The sequence below is a fragment of the Podarcis muralis genome, chromosome W, assembly GCF_964188315.1.
Source record: "Podarcis muralis chromosome W, rPodMur119.hap1.1, whole genome shotgun sequence".
Taxonomy (NCBI): domain Eukaryota; kingdom Metazoa; phylum Chordata; class Lepidosauria; order Squamata; family Lacertidae; genus Podarcis; species Podarcis muralis.
Window position 1 is genome coordinate 20751116 of NC_135674.1, and position 14562 is coordinate 20765677.

At 46.6% G+C, this 14562-nt stretch overlaps 1 long non-coding RNA gene and 1 pseudogene across 1 annotated transcript; both read left to right on the forward strand.

Moving 5' to 3' along the window:
- LOC144326322 (apical endosomal glycoprotein-like) overlaps positions 1-14562 on the forward strand; it is a 216467-nt pseudogene that overhangs the window by 133264 nt on the left and 68641 nt on the right.
- LOC144326389 (uncharacterized) lies at positions 1299-6433 on the forward strand. The gene is made up of 2 exons (XR_013391499.1): positions 1299-2381; positions 4454-6433. It is a non-coding gene; the product is annotated as an uncharacterized LOC144326389 (long non-coding RNA).

Below are 14562 nucleotides of genomic sequence, written 5' to 3' on the forward strand. Positions count from 1 at the left end.
TGTGCACTGTGTGTGGAGCTGGGCATAATCCGAATTGGAGGAGTTCATAATGCCGGGAACCAAGCGTCAAAGCCAGATATGATCAGAAGCAGAGAGGGCCATGACGCGGGGACTGGAGCGAACTTTGCAGAGTTGTAAAACAGTGGGAATACATTGCATACACAACAGCAGCAAATAAGGCAGGCTATAATCATAACAGCATAGGCAAAAACTTGTTTGAGCCATAGAAGATCAGGAAGTAAGTTAGTGAGCCAGTTCATCAAAGCCTTCATAGGCAAAAGCACCCATAACATGAAAAGAAACAGCATGGAGTTGGCAGTAAGTTGGGAAAATATATTGCAGCAATTGGTGAGTTTAATGTCTCTGGTTGCTCAGGCTTGAGGGAGCTGATGTTGTCCAGTGGGAACAAGGGCTTGATGTCACCCCAAGTGACTGAAGCGGCTTCTTCCTGGTCTGCACTTGGCGGTACTAAATCTCTCTCGGGTGGTGCTTTACTGGCATCTCCTGTAGTGTTATGTACTGAGTGAATAGGATCCAAAATGCAGCAGTCTGATTGGTCCTAGAACAATAGGATTCAGAATGCAGCAGTCTGATTGGTCCTAGAACACTGCAGCAGTATGATTGGTCTGCAGGAGCCACCCAATCCGGCTCCAGATGGAAGTGAATCCACAACCTGATTGGCCTACAGGAGAATTCCGGAATTAGCCAATCACGTACAGCCCATTGTGTAAATAATGTATATAAAACAGATACTTTGAGGGGACATTCATTCCTCCTCACCACTATGAGCTGAATAAAGAGAATGAAATCCACTCTCAACTCAGAGTATATTTCATGTAGAAAGCTGCAAGTTTGGAGTCGGATTGGTCATGCCATGATGCCAGACCATGCTGGAGAGCGAGTCGCACACACCAAACTGGAACTCATAACAGACCTGTAGGGGTAGAAATAAAGCATAGCCTCGCCTCCAGGTGATCAGGGGCCACAAGGCCACGCCACTTCAGGTCCGCTGCAGATCCAGTAGCTGTTGATAAAAAAGGTTGTTAGCTCGAGGTCCTTGGATTTGTGGAGATGTCTGTCTGCAGGTGCAAGCCTGTCTGAATTAAAAGCAAGATGGTTAATTGAAAACAGCAAAGTGTTGGATGTTGCCTAGGGTCCTGAACTTCTCCCCATTTCCCAATCGTTTTTCCAAAAGTGTCTTCAGGGAGCAATTGGCACGTCCAACTGTTACGAATGGGGAATGGCAGGGAAGAGGGGAGGAGTGGTGTGTTCTCCTCACGTTAGAGGAGGATCGCCGATAGAAGACCTTCGCCTGTATCTTGCCGGGAGTCGCAGACGGGAAGGTCAACAAGGAATTAAGCCCGATGCCTGGAGAGTGGCCAATTCCTCTGATAAGGCTAGGCTTAATTCTGACAACATGGTAGCAGTGCCGGTGGTTTTCTGATCCATGGAAATGCAGAATGAGAGGTTGATGGGATCGTTTGTCATCCTCTGCACCAAATGAAAGATGATAACGTCTGCGAGCAGCCAGAGGCTGAACAGACGGCTGGACACCGAGAGGAGGTGTTTTCCAAGCAACGGAGCCCCAAAAGGTATGCTGATTTTCGGGCTAAAAGTGTGAACGCAGATTGATTCATTCTCTGGTTCACAGGAGCTGCGTTTGGAAAAAACAGCTCCGAGAGCGAATGCCTGCATACCAGGAATTCTTGTGGTTGATAAGATTTCCTGTTCAAAGATTGGAATGCACAGTTGCTAAGCAACGACCGTCAGTAGAGCCTGAGAGAGGCGAAAGAAAACAACGGAGTTGTTTTGACTGCAATCTCACGAGCTCTTGAAAGGGACTTTCCATAGCAGCCAGCGTTTTAGCTGCCAGGTGCCAAGAGCGTAAACAGTCAGCTATTGGATTTTAGCAGGCTGAAAGAAAGTGAGAGTTGAGCCTTGGATTCACAATGGATGCCAAGAAGGGGGGAGGCTTGCCTTACCCATCTCCCCTGACTAGAGACAGTTGTTCATCATGGTCTGGATGGATGACTACCCCAGAAGGGGTGAGCCAAGATGATGCTGGCCAAGTTCCTGAGAGCTCATCGAAAGCTGAGGAGAGCTTTGACCCCAGATGGGGGAGTGAAGGAACTGTTGCTGCTGATGTTCCTGTACAAGCTGCAATGGAAGTAAAGGACAGGGGGAGGGAGGAACGGAGTTCTAATTCCCTCACTGATGTAGCTACTGGAGAGAATGCTGTAGCTTTGAACGTTGTCCGATGTTACAATTGTGGACAGACTGGGCATCTTCAGCGGAGCTGTAAGAAGCCGCGTCGGCAAGGCAGAGCCAAGGAGAGTTCTGCAATGCCTGGGGCATCAGGCAAGAGTCGTACCAAGTCTCAGGTGAGACCTGCGATGGCTTTGGTGGCACTTTTTATATCAGTCCTGGAGGTGTTGTTAAACATGATTAGAGGGGACCAGTTGGTTAAAGGAGTTCAGGTCGGAGCCAGACATTACAAACTAAGGGCATTTGCAGATGACCTAGTATTGACTTTGCAACAGCCAGATACTAGCACTAAAAGAGTATTGGAACTAATTGAGATATTTGGTCAAGTAGCAGGATTTAAATTGAACAAACAGAAAACAAAAGTGTTGGAGAAAAATCTAACAATGGCAGAAAAAGAGAATTTTCAGAGTGAAACAGGTTTAGTGATAAAAAAAAAAAGGGAAGTATCTGGGGGTAAATTTGACTTCTAAGAATGTGAACTTATTTAAGGACAATTATGACAAATGTTGGACAGAAGTAAAGAAAGATCTAGAAATATGGTCAAGATTGAGACTTTCCTTGTTAGGCCGAATTGCTGTCATTAAGATGAATGTATTGCCTAGAATGCTGTTTTTATTTCAGACACTCCAGATCTTGGATAAGATGGACTGTTTCAAGAAGTGGCAGAAAGACATATCCAAATTTGTCTGGCAGGGCAAAAAGCCCAGAATAAAATTTAAGATTTTAACTGACGCAAAAGATAGAGGGGGGTTTGCCCTGCCGGACTTAAGACTCTACTATGAATCGGCGGCTTTCTGCTGGTTGAAACAATGGCTGCTTCTTGAGAATACAGACATTTTGGATCTGGAAGGGTACGACAATAGATTTGGTTGGCATGCATATATATGGTATGACAAGGTAAAATCGCATAAAGGCTTTAAAAACCATATTGTTAGGAAAGCATTATACAATGTTTGGATAAGATACAAAGACCTATTGGAAAGTAAAACTCCCAGGTGGTTATAACCAATGGAAGCTAAAGAGACTAAAAAACTTAATATGGAGTCTAAATGGCCAAAATATTGTGAAATTTTAGAACAAGACGGTGAAAGAGTTAAACTACAGAGTTATGAGAAATTAAAGTCTAAGGTAAGAGATTGGTTGCATTACCATCAGATAAACGAGGTATTTAAACAGGACAGGAAAATAGGTTTCCAGATGGAGAGGTCAAAATTAGAAACAGAACTGTTAGAACCCAACACTAAGAACCTGTCAAGAATGTATAACTTGCTGTTGAAATGGAATACACAGGATGAAACGGTGAAATCAGCTATGATTAAATGGGCACAAGACATTGGTCATGACATTATGTTTGTTGACTGGGAACAGTTATGGAACACCGGTGTTAAGTTTACGGCATGTAATGCCTTGAGAGAAAACATAATGAAAATGACTTACAGGTGGTACATGACCCCAGTCAAGCTTGCAAAAATTTACCATTTGCCCAATAACAAATGCTGGAAATGTAATGAGACTGAAGGTACCTTCTACCACCTTTGGTGGACCTGCCCGAAGATTAAAGCCTTTTGGGAAATGATCTATAATGAAATTAAAAAAGTTCTTAAATGGACATTTTCTAAGAAACCCGAGGCTTTTCTCTTGGGCATGGTCGGCCAACTGGTGCCAAGGAAGGATAGGACGTTTTTTATGTATGCTACTACAGCAGCAAGAATTCTTCTGGCAAAGTATTGGAAGACACAAGAACTACCCACTCTGGAAGAATGGCAAGCGAAGGTGATTGACTACATGGGACTGGCAGAGATGACCGGCAGAATCCGTGACCAGGGGAAAGAGACAGTGGAAGAAGACTGGAAGAAATTCAAAATTTATCTTAAAAATTATTGTAAAATTGAGGTGTACTGAGATGTTAAGGTGTTAAGAAATAGAGAATTGCAGCTGTAAACAATAAGTTAAGGAAATTAGAATGAAAGTGAATTAATTAATCAGTTGGAGGGTTGCTGAAGAAAGGTAAAAACAAGGATGCAGAAAAGGGGAGGTATGGGGAAGTCCGGGAAGTAAGGTGCAGGAAGATAAGATTATGAAAGTATACATGTTTATATGTTTGTATGTTTTGTTTTGTTTGATTGTTTGTCTTTATTATATGCTTGGAAAATTAATAAAAATTATTTTTAAAAAAAAGAAAAAAAAGATGGCACTAAAAGCCACACCAGAAGTGGAGAACTCTTTTATTCTGGACACTGGAGAGACCGTGCACCTCAGTCCACACAGAGAACTGTTTTCGACGTTTAAGAAGCAAAGCTTCACTGTGCAGCAGGCCAACGGTCAGGAGCTGGAAGCGACCGGGATTGGGACTGTGTATCTTGAGAGTCTGAACTTGACTATAAACAATGTTTACTTGGTTCCTGAGTTGAAGTTCAATCTGCTGAGTGTTTCGCAGATTGCAAAGAAAGGACTGAAACTGTCCTATGATGCTGAAAGCTGCAAGATCTTCAAAGATGGAGAGTTGTATCTTTCTGCCAGAGAGAAAGATGGACTGTATTTGTTGACTTTTGATCAAAGTGATTACATGAAATGTAATTCTTCTGATTCTAACATGATCTCTCTCGCAGGTGTGACCAAGACGGACGCCAGGAAGGTGACCACAAGGGTCGACAGGGCATTTCAGCGGGTGTATGCTGATGTGATTGGTCCTCTAGCACCATCTAGAGGCAATGCAAGATATTATCTTGTGTGTGTGGATCATTTCTCTAATTTTGTCTGGATTTATGTGATGGAGAAACCACAAGAAATCTTAGAAAAGTTTCAGGAGTTTTGTGACAAGGTTAAAAATATGCATGGTGCTAACATTGATTGTCTTTTCACAGATGAAAAGCCAGTTTTTCTTTTACAGGATTTTCAGGAGTTCCTGCAGAAGAAAGGGATAAGACACAAGGTTGCTGTTTCAGCGGAAGCATGGAACAGGGGTGTCTGTGTAAGGGTGAACAAAGAATTGCAAAAGGGGATGAATGCACAATTGCTTAGTTCACATATACCACATGAGTACTGGGCGGAGTCGCTAATGTCATATTGTTATACGTGGTTGAGAAAGGTTTCAAAAGAGTTGGGAAGTTCTCCTTTTGAGAAACTGTTCCATAGAAAACCTTCTGTTGCCCATTTCAAGGTTTTTGGGTCTCATGTGAGGACAGAAGCTCCAGGTGGAGTAAAGAATGCCAGAGGCATTTTTGTGGGTTATGAAAAGGGTCTCTACAGAGTAATTTTGTCTGAATCTGGACAGGTGATTCTCACAAAATTTCTAGAGAGTGCTCCTGAACAGGAGAGAGTAATTGTTCACACATTTCCCACAGGGGACGATTCAGATGATGATGATTTTACTGATTACAGTGGTACTGATGATGACAGTGATAGCTCAAAGAGCTCAGTTGACACAGTCATTGAGAGGAAATCTCACACAATGGATAGACCTTCACAGATGAAGGATGAACCACTGTTTACCATTGGTACTGGTTCTCCTAAGAGTCCAGAGGCTGAACCAGTGAGCAGAGACGATCAGCACCTCATACGTAGGTCTGAGAGAGTTACAAAGGGTGTACCACCCAAGAGGTACTCAAAAGAGTTTGCTAACTTAGCTGTTGCATGTATTGCTATTGTACACAACCGAGGACAGGTTGAAGCAGTGTCTAAGTCAGAGACAAAGACACAACAGAGAGTCGCTAGCCAAGGTAATGCAGATGCACTCATTCCTTGGAAGCCAGACAACCAGAGAGGTACACTGGGGAAACCAGTGGTGGGGAGTTCCAAGGGTGGAACTGAAACAACAGGGGAATGTTATATGTATAACAACTATTTGTTTTCTTCTCTGGATCACGCTTTGCTCGCCGCAACACGCATTGATTCTTTTGGGGGAGTATGTTACGAAAAAGGAGCAATGCAGAAGCGAGCTCCAGATGGCTGGAAAGCCAAACAGGATGTTGATGCTTGTGACTGTACCGTGGGAACAAAGGGGCAGTCTATTCACTGTGCTGAGCACCGGATGTTAGCTCAGAGTGTCATCTGACCTGTGCTGGAAGTACAGGGGAGGAGTCTCTCTCTCTCTGCTGTTGGTGTTAAGAGAGTACAGACACGTTTCTCTGTACTGCTGAAAGACAGAAATAAAAGGCATGTAAATACATTTCTGTCTGTCTCTTTCCCCTCCCTGGGGAATGGCAGGGAAGAGGGGAGGAGTGGTGTGTTCTCCTCACGTTAGAGGAGGATCGCCGATAGAAGACCTTCGCCTGTATCTTGCCGGGAGTCGCAGACGGGAAGGTCAACAAGGAATTAAGCCCGGTGCCTGGAGAGTGGCCAATTCCTCTGATAAGGCTAGGCTTAATTCTGACACCAACAAGCGCTTTAGAAGCATAGGGAATACTGTGGGGAAGAGAAATCCCACTGGAGGCCGGATTGCTGGAAAAGATGGGAGCAATAATCTGGGGCATTGTCAGTTTTCAGGCGTTTGGCCTGGCCCGTAACAGCAATGCAGGCAATCATGTGCTGTATAACCTTTGAGCTGTCACTCAAATGAGCCCCGAAAAAGTTTCAATTGTGACATAGGCTGCGGAATATGGTTTAAAATGCACAGTGTGCATCTCGTCCATTTGCCACAACTGCAGTGCTTCTGTGCCTCTAGGAGTCACAGCATGCGGAAATGCCTGTGAGGTCATGGAGCAATGTGGGCAAGCCCTGAGTTTAAGAGTCTCATTGTCAGCTTCGTTCTGGAGCTGACAGAGGCTGGGAATGAGAACAGGCAAAGAGAGATAAGGACACTGGAATGTGAGCTGGAATGTGAGAGGGAGGAGGGGCAGCCTAGCGGCATGTCTTCAGAGAACAGAGAGCAGGCAGCAGATAGCAATGGTAATCTGATCCCTGAGCATAGTGACCAAAGAAGGGGGAGCCAGAGCAGGGATACACAAAATAGCAGTCTTAGCTCAGAAACAGAGGGAGAGAGGCCAGAAATAGCCAGCCCAAAAACTCAAAGGCGTGAAAAGGTCAGTGAGAGGAGGGAAAATAGCAGAAGCGAAAGGGCTTTCCCCCTTTGTTGGAAGAAGAGGAAGGGGCGGAGTTTAGACTCGGCAACTGCGAACTTGGAGTCAGACATGGAGTGAAGGAGCTCCGGAGTGATTTATGTGTTTGAGCAATAAACCTGAGATAATTACTGCCGGTGTCTCGCTTCTGTGGGAGAGCCAAGCCATTATACTCCTGCTCTACCGGCTGAGCTAGCCGGGCTCTGGGCTTGCAGTAAAGGTCATGGAATTGTTCAACTAACGTTTTTTGCTTTCTACCGGGTCTGTAAACAAAGCATTGGTTGCCAAGTTACGCAGAGGTGCATCTGCCCACTCATTTCCTGTGGGTAGAGGCCCATGCAGGTTGTGTGAGCACGGATGTGGTTAACCACAAACTTAGAGCATGCTGGCTGATTAGAAACTGCAGGGAGAGAAAAAGACTCAATAAATTTCATCTATTTGAGGTGTGATTTGAGCTATTGGCAATTGATGAATCAATTGATAGGTACATCGTGAGTCCAGCTCCAATTTGTAGGGTGTGGCTGTAAAGAGATGGAAAACTAAAATCGAAGCAGCAATTTCCACTCTTTGAGATGAAGATTAGGAGTGAATTTAATACACCACTCTGCAGTTCCAGGAAGTTGGTATGTCAGCACTGTTACGAAAAAGGAGCAATGCGGCAGCGAGCTCCATAATGGCTGGAAAGCCAAACAGTATGTTGATGCTTGTGGCTGTACCGTGGGAACAAAGGGGCAGTCTATTCACTGTGCTGAGCACCGGATGTTAGCTCAGAGTGTCATCTGACCTGTGCTGGAAGTACAGGGGAGGAGTCTCTCTCTCTCTGCTGTTGGTGTTAAGAGAGTACAGACACGTTTCTCTGTACTGGTGAAAGACAGAAATAAAAGGCATGTAAATACATTTCTGTCTGTCTCTTTCCCCTCCCTGGGGAATGGCAGGGAAGAGGGGAGGAGTGGTGTGTCCTTCTCACATTAGAGGAGGATCGCCGATAGAAGATCTCGCCTGATCTTGCCGGGAGTCGCAGACCGGGGAGGTCAACAAGGAATTAAGCCGGGTGCCTGGAGAGTGGCCAATTCCTCTGATAAGGCTTAATTCTGACAAGCACCCCCCTCCCCCGTGCTCCATCAGTAAAGAGAGTGATGGCTTGGGGGATGGGTGCTGAGCTGCAGAGTTGGCGAAGTCTGAGAGGAATACACAGGTGACAGGCAGGCGAGCATCCTTGGGTAAGTTAAAAAATTAACTCTCTTACAAACTCTGCGAGAGTACAGAATATTGCAACATCTGCTTTGTGGAAGGGTAATGCAATAGACTCAAGATCAGAGCCAGTTAGCTGTAATGCTCGAGATCGTCCTTTCCTAATGAGATCTGCCACAGCTTCGATGCAGGAGCATTTTTGGGAAGAGTGGTGGCAAGGTACAGCCATTCTATAATATAGACTGCTTTTTGTGTTCGTGGAAAGTAAAGCGTGGCTGTGGGAGTGTGTGTGGTGTCTAAGACCGCTAAACGCAAAGGTCTAACTTTGTCTGGTCTATCTACAAAGTTCTGTGCCAGTGAGGCATTTAGTTCAGCAGAACATGTGCAATGGCTAGCAGTTATGGAAATACCCTCTGAGGGGGCTTTTTGCTTCTCTTAGCAATCGTGCAGAGGCTGTAATTGTACAGTGGATAATTTATAAAGGTTTGGGGAAACTCCAATTGGGGCAAGCAGGAGCAGATTCCAGGGCTAGTTGGAACCTCTATATGCTGAGAGACAAGCTGCTCTGCTACCAGGGCATGTAAAGCATTTAATTTTCGCCCTGAGATTGGCCAGTGGTCCATCCAAATAGGCTCTTGCATCAGCCACTTTAAAGGCAACACTGAGACAAAATGAGACACTGATTTCAAGGGTGTATTTAGTTTCCTGTCATAAATCTCTACCCCAACGTTCTGAGGCTTTTCTACATGATGCAACTAAAGGAGAAGCCGAAAGGGCGAAACTTAACCCCCCTTCTCCTCACAGGCCCAGAAAAAGGAAGTAGCTGTGCAACAGACTCCCTTTTGCAGAGTCTGTGACCATGCTTGCATTCTGAATGCCTATGCAGTTAGAATCAATTGTCCCTTTTGCAGAGACTGCGTGGGACCCATGGAGGATCAAGCCCACAGTTTCAGGGGGAAAGTGCCCCCTGACCTGAGTGGGAATGAGATGAACCTCCCCGGGCAGATGGAAAATGGTATTTTTCTGCATAATTAAATCCAGCCCCGTACTGCCTTTGGTGGCAGATTTTTCAAAGATGTTACTGGCTGTTCCCTGCTACTGGCTGTGGGGCTATCTGAGCAGGAAAACATCCCCCCATTTTGGTCCTGGGTCAGAGGGTGACCCGATTACTGGCTGTTCCCTGAGTGATGCAAAGTACCTGCAAGCACACTAGTTTTATGAGCTTGAAAGGCATGCAGGGCACGTGCAGAAATCACAGGAAAATGTTCCTGGGGCAATTGAGTCTGCAGGTTCACAGGGACTTTCATCAGGGCTTCCCAATAATCAGGAATCAAAGCAAAGTCTGAGGTCTCATCCTTTACCAGTCCACGTACATAGGTACTGGTCAGAGCCGATTCATTATCAGCTTTCTTCACCTCTCTGATAACAGAATAAGGCAGAGGGTCCCAACGGCTAACCTGTTGGCCCTGACCATCCGGTGACCATGTAACCGGACACAGCATAGTTAGGTCAGCAAGCTCTTCCACAGTTAGGTGAAAAGATGCTTTTGCCTCCTTAACCACTTGCTGGACAGCAGAGAGGGTTGCCTTCTGAGCCTTTACCGACTCAGTAGGCACTGCTATGCCTGCTAAGTCAGGCTGAACTTCTGCGGATGGTGGCCTAACAACCAAAAGCAAAGCCTTACTTTCTATGGGAGCAAAATGCTGAATGAAAGTGAAATGCTGAATGGGAGCGAAATCTGAATGGCATCTTGGCAGAAATGCCAAACCTGCAGGACTCGCACTCGGGCTTGGGGCTCTGAGTGCAGGGTCCGTCCTATTTGTTCCCAATCCTGGAGCCTAAAGAAAGCAGCAGGGTACCACGGACATTGGATATTAATTACTTGCAATAGGACATTTAAGTCTGCAGACGAACAGCAGTGCTGTGCCTTTAAAAGTAGGCACTGCAACTCCTTACGATGTTTCAGCTGCTTCGCAGAAAGGGAACTCCCCATACTCACGTTCCTTCCTTCCTATACTCACAGGGATCTTGTAAGGATGCAGGGACGCGTCTGTAGCTCTTGCTGAGCGAAGTGAGTAAAACCGGCCCCACATTGGGCACCAGATGAAGTGAAGCACATGAGGCAGGAATTGATAAAGCCACTTCCGGACCTGGGCAGGAGGTGGGGTTGTGGGCTTCATGCCCACCCCACGTGAGCGGGGGCTGGTTTCAGCCCCCGCGAGAGCAGGGGAATCCCAGCCGCGTCGTCCCCCCAGCCAGCCAATCGGGTGGCTGGGGGGGCGTGGCCTGCCCTATTTAGGGCCGGCGTGGCCGGGGCTCGCCCTCTTTTGCCGGCTAGCCCCCACGTTTTTTCTTTCGGGTTTGTATTCCTTATTTGCGGGTTAATGGGCTTTGTTTATTTACGCTGTTTTTCAGGTCTGTTTTTCAGGTTTGCTCGGCGGCGGTTTCTTCTCGATCTCCTCAGTCCTTGTTCCCCAGCTAGCTGTTCCTGCCGTTCGCGGCCGCGCCGTTGAGACGTTCCCCATCTTCTTCTCACTCCCGGAAAAAGGCTGTGGGTTCCTGCTGAATTTGCCTTCCTGGTCGCTGACGTTTCGTCGTGTTGCTCGCTTTATCCTTCAGTTTGCTACCATTGCCGCCGTTCCGCCGCTGAGCCATCTTTCGGCTCCTCCCTGTGCTCCGTTTTTCCGTCACCTCCTTCCCCCACTTGGATAGAGTGCAAATCGATCGAGTTTTCCAGGATCGGGCTTCCATAGCTGTATCCAGCCGGCTTCTTCCTCGCTACCGCGACGCTGCGAGATTGTGTGCTTCAGCTGAGCCGGCTTGCCGATTGATCTCCCAACGGGACGGGCTTTACCACTGCGGACAGGCAGCGGAGCTTTGAGGAACACAGCAAAACACGTTCGGCATCAGCATCACAGTTAATTTTCCTTTTACCTGGAAGCACGAATCGCCCGTCGAAACAGGTCTGTTTAAGCCTAGCTGTGGTCACGGACAGTGAGGGGGGGATCACCTTTAACGTGTTTCGGGGGTTGAGTGTCGCTGAGGGAGAGACGACACATCTCGGTGGTTGATCCTTTTGTAATTTGTCTGGCCACGTTGCTTTTTCGCTCGCCTTGCTCAAGCGCTGTAGTTCAGGCACGGAATCAGCTGTGCCGTTGCCGGGTTACCGGCCCGTCCCGGCTGCCATTTTAAGCAACCACGTGGCCATCTGTGGCGGCCGCCATTTTACCAGAGGCAGCCGCCCGTGGGAAGTGGCTGTTCACGGCAGCTTTTAAAAGTAAAGCAGGCACAGCCGTCGTGAATTTAAGTGTCACAAAAAGAGGACGCTAGCACTGCTTGCTTCTGATTTTAAATTGCCCTAATAAGCGATCGCCCAGCGTTCTGCCAGAAAATATTAGCTCGAGCAACAGTCACCCGGCCTTGTGAGGTGACTGCTTTGTGTGCCGCCATTTTGCCAGAGGCAGCCACGCATGGGAACAGTTGTTCATGGTTGCCTTTAAAGTGATGGGGCGCTGCCTCCTTCGGATTTAAAACTATACATTAAAGAGGACGCTAGCGCTGCCTGCTCCCTGCTTATATTACCCTTGAGCGCCATACTACAGGCCATCTACTTAGCCCCCCCCTTTTTAGATAACCCCCTCCCACCCCCTTCCCTTATACAAGGTTTTGCTTCTTGCTGCAGTGTAATCTGAGGCATTGAAAGCCGGATCTCCTCCTCTTCCCTTTCAATTACTGCAGAAATATCTAAGTTAAATCCAAACTAACTTTACAATTTAATTTGAATATTATAACTAAATTCATTGCATTATAAAATAAACAGTAGTTCATAAGGCTTATTTAAATTGCACACAGCCTGCAAGGATCTTTGGTATTTAATTCATCACTTCAAATAAGCAGAAGTTATTAGGGCTATAGAGTCTCAAATAAATAATTCATTCAGTAGATTTCATTTAAAGTCCTTAAAGGACTTGCGGGGCTTTTGTGTTAAGTCTGTCATAAGATCAGGAGAATTTATAGTAATTTTATATTTATTAGTGCATGCTGTTTAGGGATTCTTCCTTTGATCTACTCGCTATTCCTTGCTTGAGGTTCTGAAAGGGAATTTTCCCTGTGGTTTTATTTAAACCTTGATTGATTCTTACAGTTCGTGGCTGCCTTGTGGGTCCTTATTACGCTTCTTGTGCTATTAAGGCGATCCACGGAGTCAGTGAGCTCCTCAGCTTAAATATTTAAAACATTTCAATTTAATTGCATTCCTTCACTCCTGGACCTCTGGGTTTTATTTTGGAGTTTTTCTTTATAGTTTCATTTTATAGCTAATACTGAACTAGTCCCACATTACTTGAGGATTGGGTAGGCATCCTTGGCTTTCTTTACAACTGCCAGTGTAGATATTACTGAACTAGGCCCACATTACTTGCACCTTGTGCATTGAAATCTAAACCTGTTAGCATTGATATTACTGAACTAGGTTATTGAAAGTGCCAAGCTTTGAACATGTCTGCTCAAGAAAACCAACAGAATTCCACTGTATCTAGGGGTGAACAAGGGAACCAGGAGGGGTCTCAGGCCTTGGTAATGCCATGTAACCCTCAGGCGTTTGCACAGTTCTTCACTGCGTTTGAGGCCTTTTATAGGCAATGCAGGCCTGCAGGCCAGGTGGCAATGGCACCGGTGGCGCTCACCCAATAATGCATCCCAGATACACCACCTAGTGATTTGGACCGCCCAGCACCTCTGCTGCCACCGCGGCAGTACTGAGAGCAACCAATGATTCAACAGATCGGCGCAATACGCGATCACAGACCGCCACCTCAGGCAAGTCAAAAGGGGGTCAGAAGGGTGGCAAGAAGGGCAAGGCTAGTACTCAGGGCTCTAGTACTACTAACCCACAAAAGGACGTAGGTCTCCCTAGTGCTTTTCAGAACCCACCACAGCATGTGGCACCAGCTGAGGGCGCCTCGGATTCCTCTTCGGACGAAGAAGTGCAGGGGCAGCAAGGCGTGCAGGCGCCCAGAGTGATGGCACAAGCAATGCCGGATGGCCAGTCAGGAAAGAGGACAGAAAAGAGGAAGCATACATCAAAGAAGAGTAAGAAGAGTAAACGGTCTGAATCGGAGGATGAATCAGGTACCTCTTCATCTGACTCAGATAGCGATGCTCCTATGGAGGAGTACTGGGGCCACGGGGAGGATAGTTCGGGTCTTCCTTTATGTGTGCACGAAAGGAGGGCTAATTCATACCGCAAGTCCTTTAATGGTTCCCTGGAATGGAAGGACGGTGCACTAGTTCCGGATGTAAAAACATCCACAAACTTGTTTACCGAATTTATCCTGGGGAATCATTTATCTCAAAGAAAGAGAAATATGATTTTTAACGGCGACTTTATCGACATATTCACATTGTTACTGCCAGCCAAGTTGACTGGTAAAGGGGAGAAGAAGCGTAGCTATGGGAAGCGAAGGTACAGAACACCTAGAGCCGAGCATAATTTTGAAAACTGGCTGGACGGGTTTCAGCTGTTCATGGGTGTGGTCAGCACGGCTTATCCAAAACGCGCGATGCATCTAATTGCTTACCTGGCCCATGTTAGGAGGGCACGAGAATTGGCGGGTGAGACCGCAGCACTAAATTATGATAAAGATTTCCACAGAAACGCTTCGCTGTTATCTTCTACGCGCTGGGACTTGAGGGACCAGAACTATTGGTCGGAGCACGTTGGTCCCTATGTAGAAAAGAAGTCCCAGGAGTCGTCTAAACCCTGGAGGTCCAATGCAAAACAGAGGCGGCTGTGCTGGGAATTCAACAAAGGGGTTTGTGTGCGGCCTATCTGTAAGTATAGCCATGAGTGCGAGAAATGCCTAGGAAACCACCCTGCCACAGCCTGCATTAAAGGGAGGCAGCCCTTTCGGGGCGGGAGAGGCTCCTTCAACCAAGGAGCCAGAGGTGGCCATAGAGCTCCATTCGGACCTCAGGGAAACCGTCAGTAATTTTGATCTAGGCCTGGCATTTCCCCCCATCAAGCTGACCCCGTTGAAAACCCTTTTGG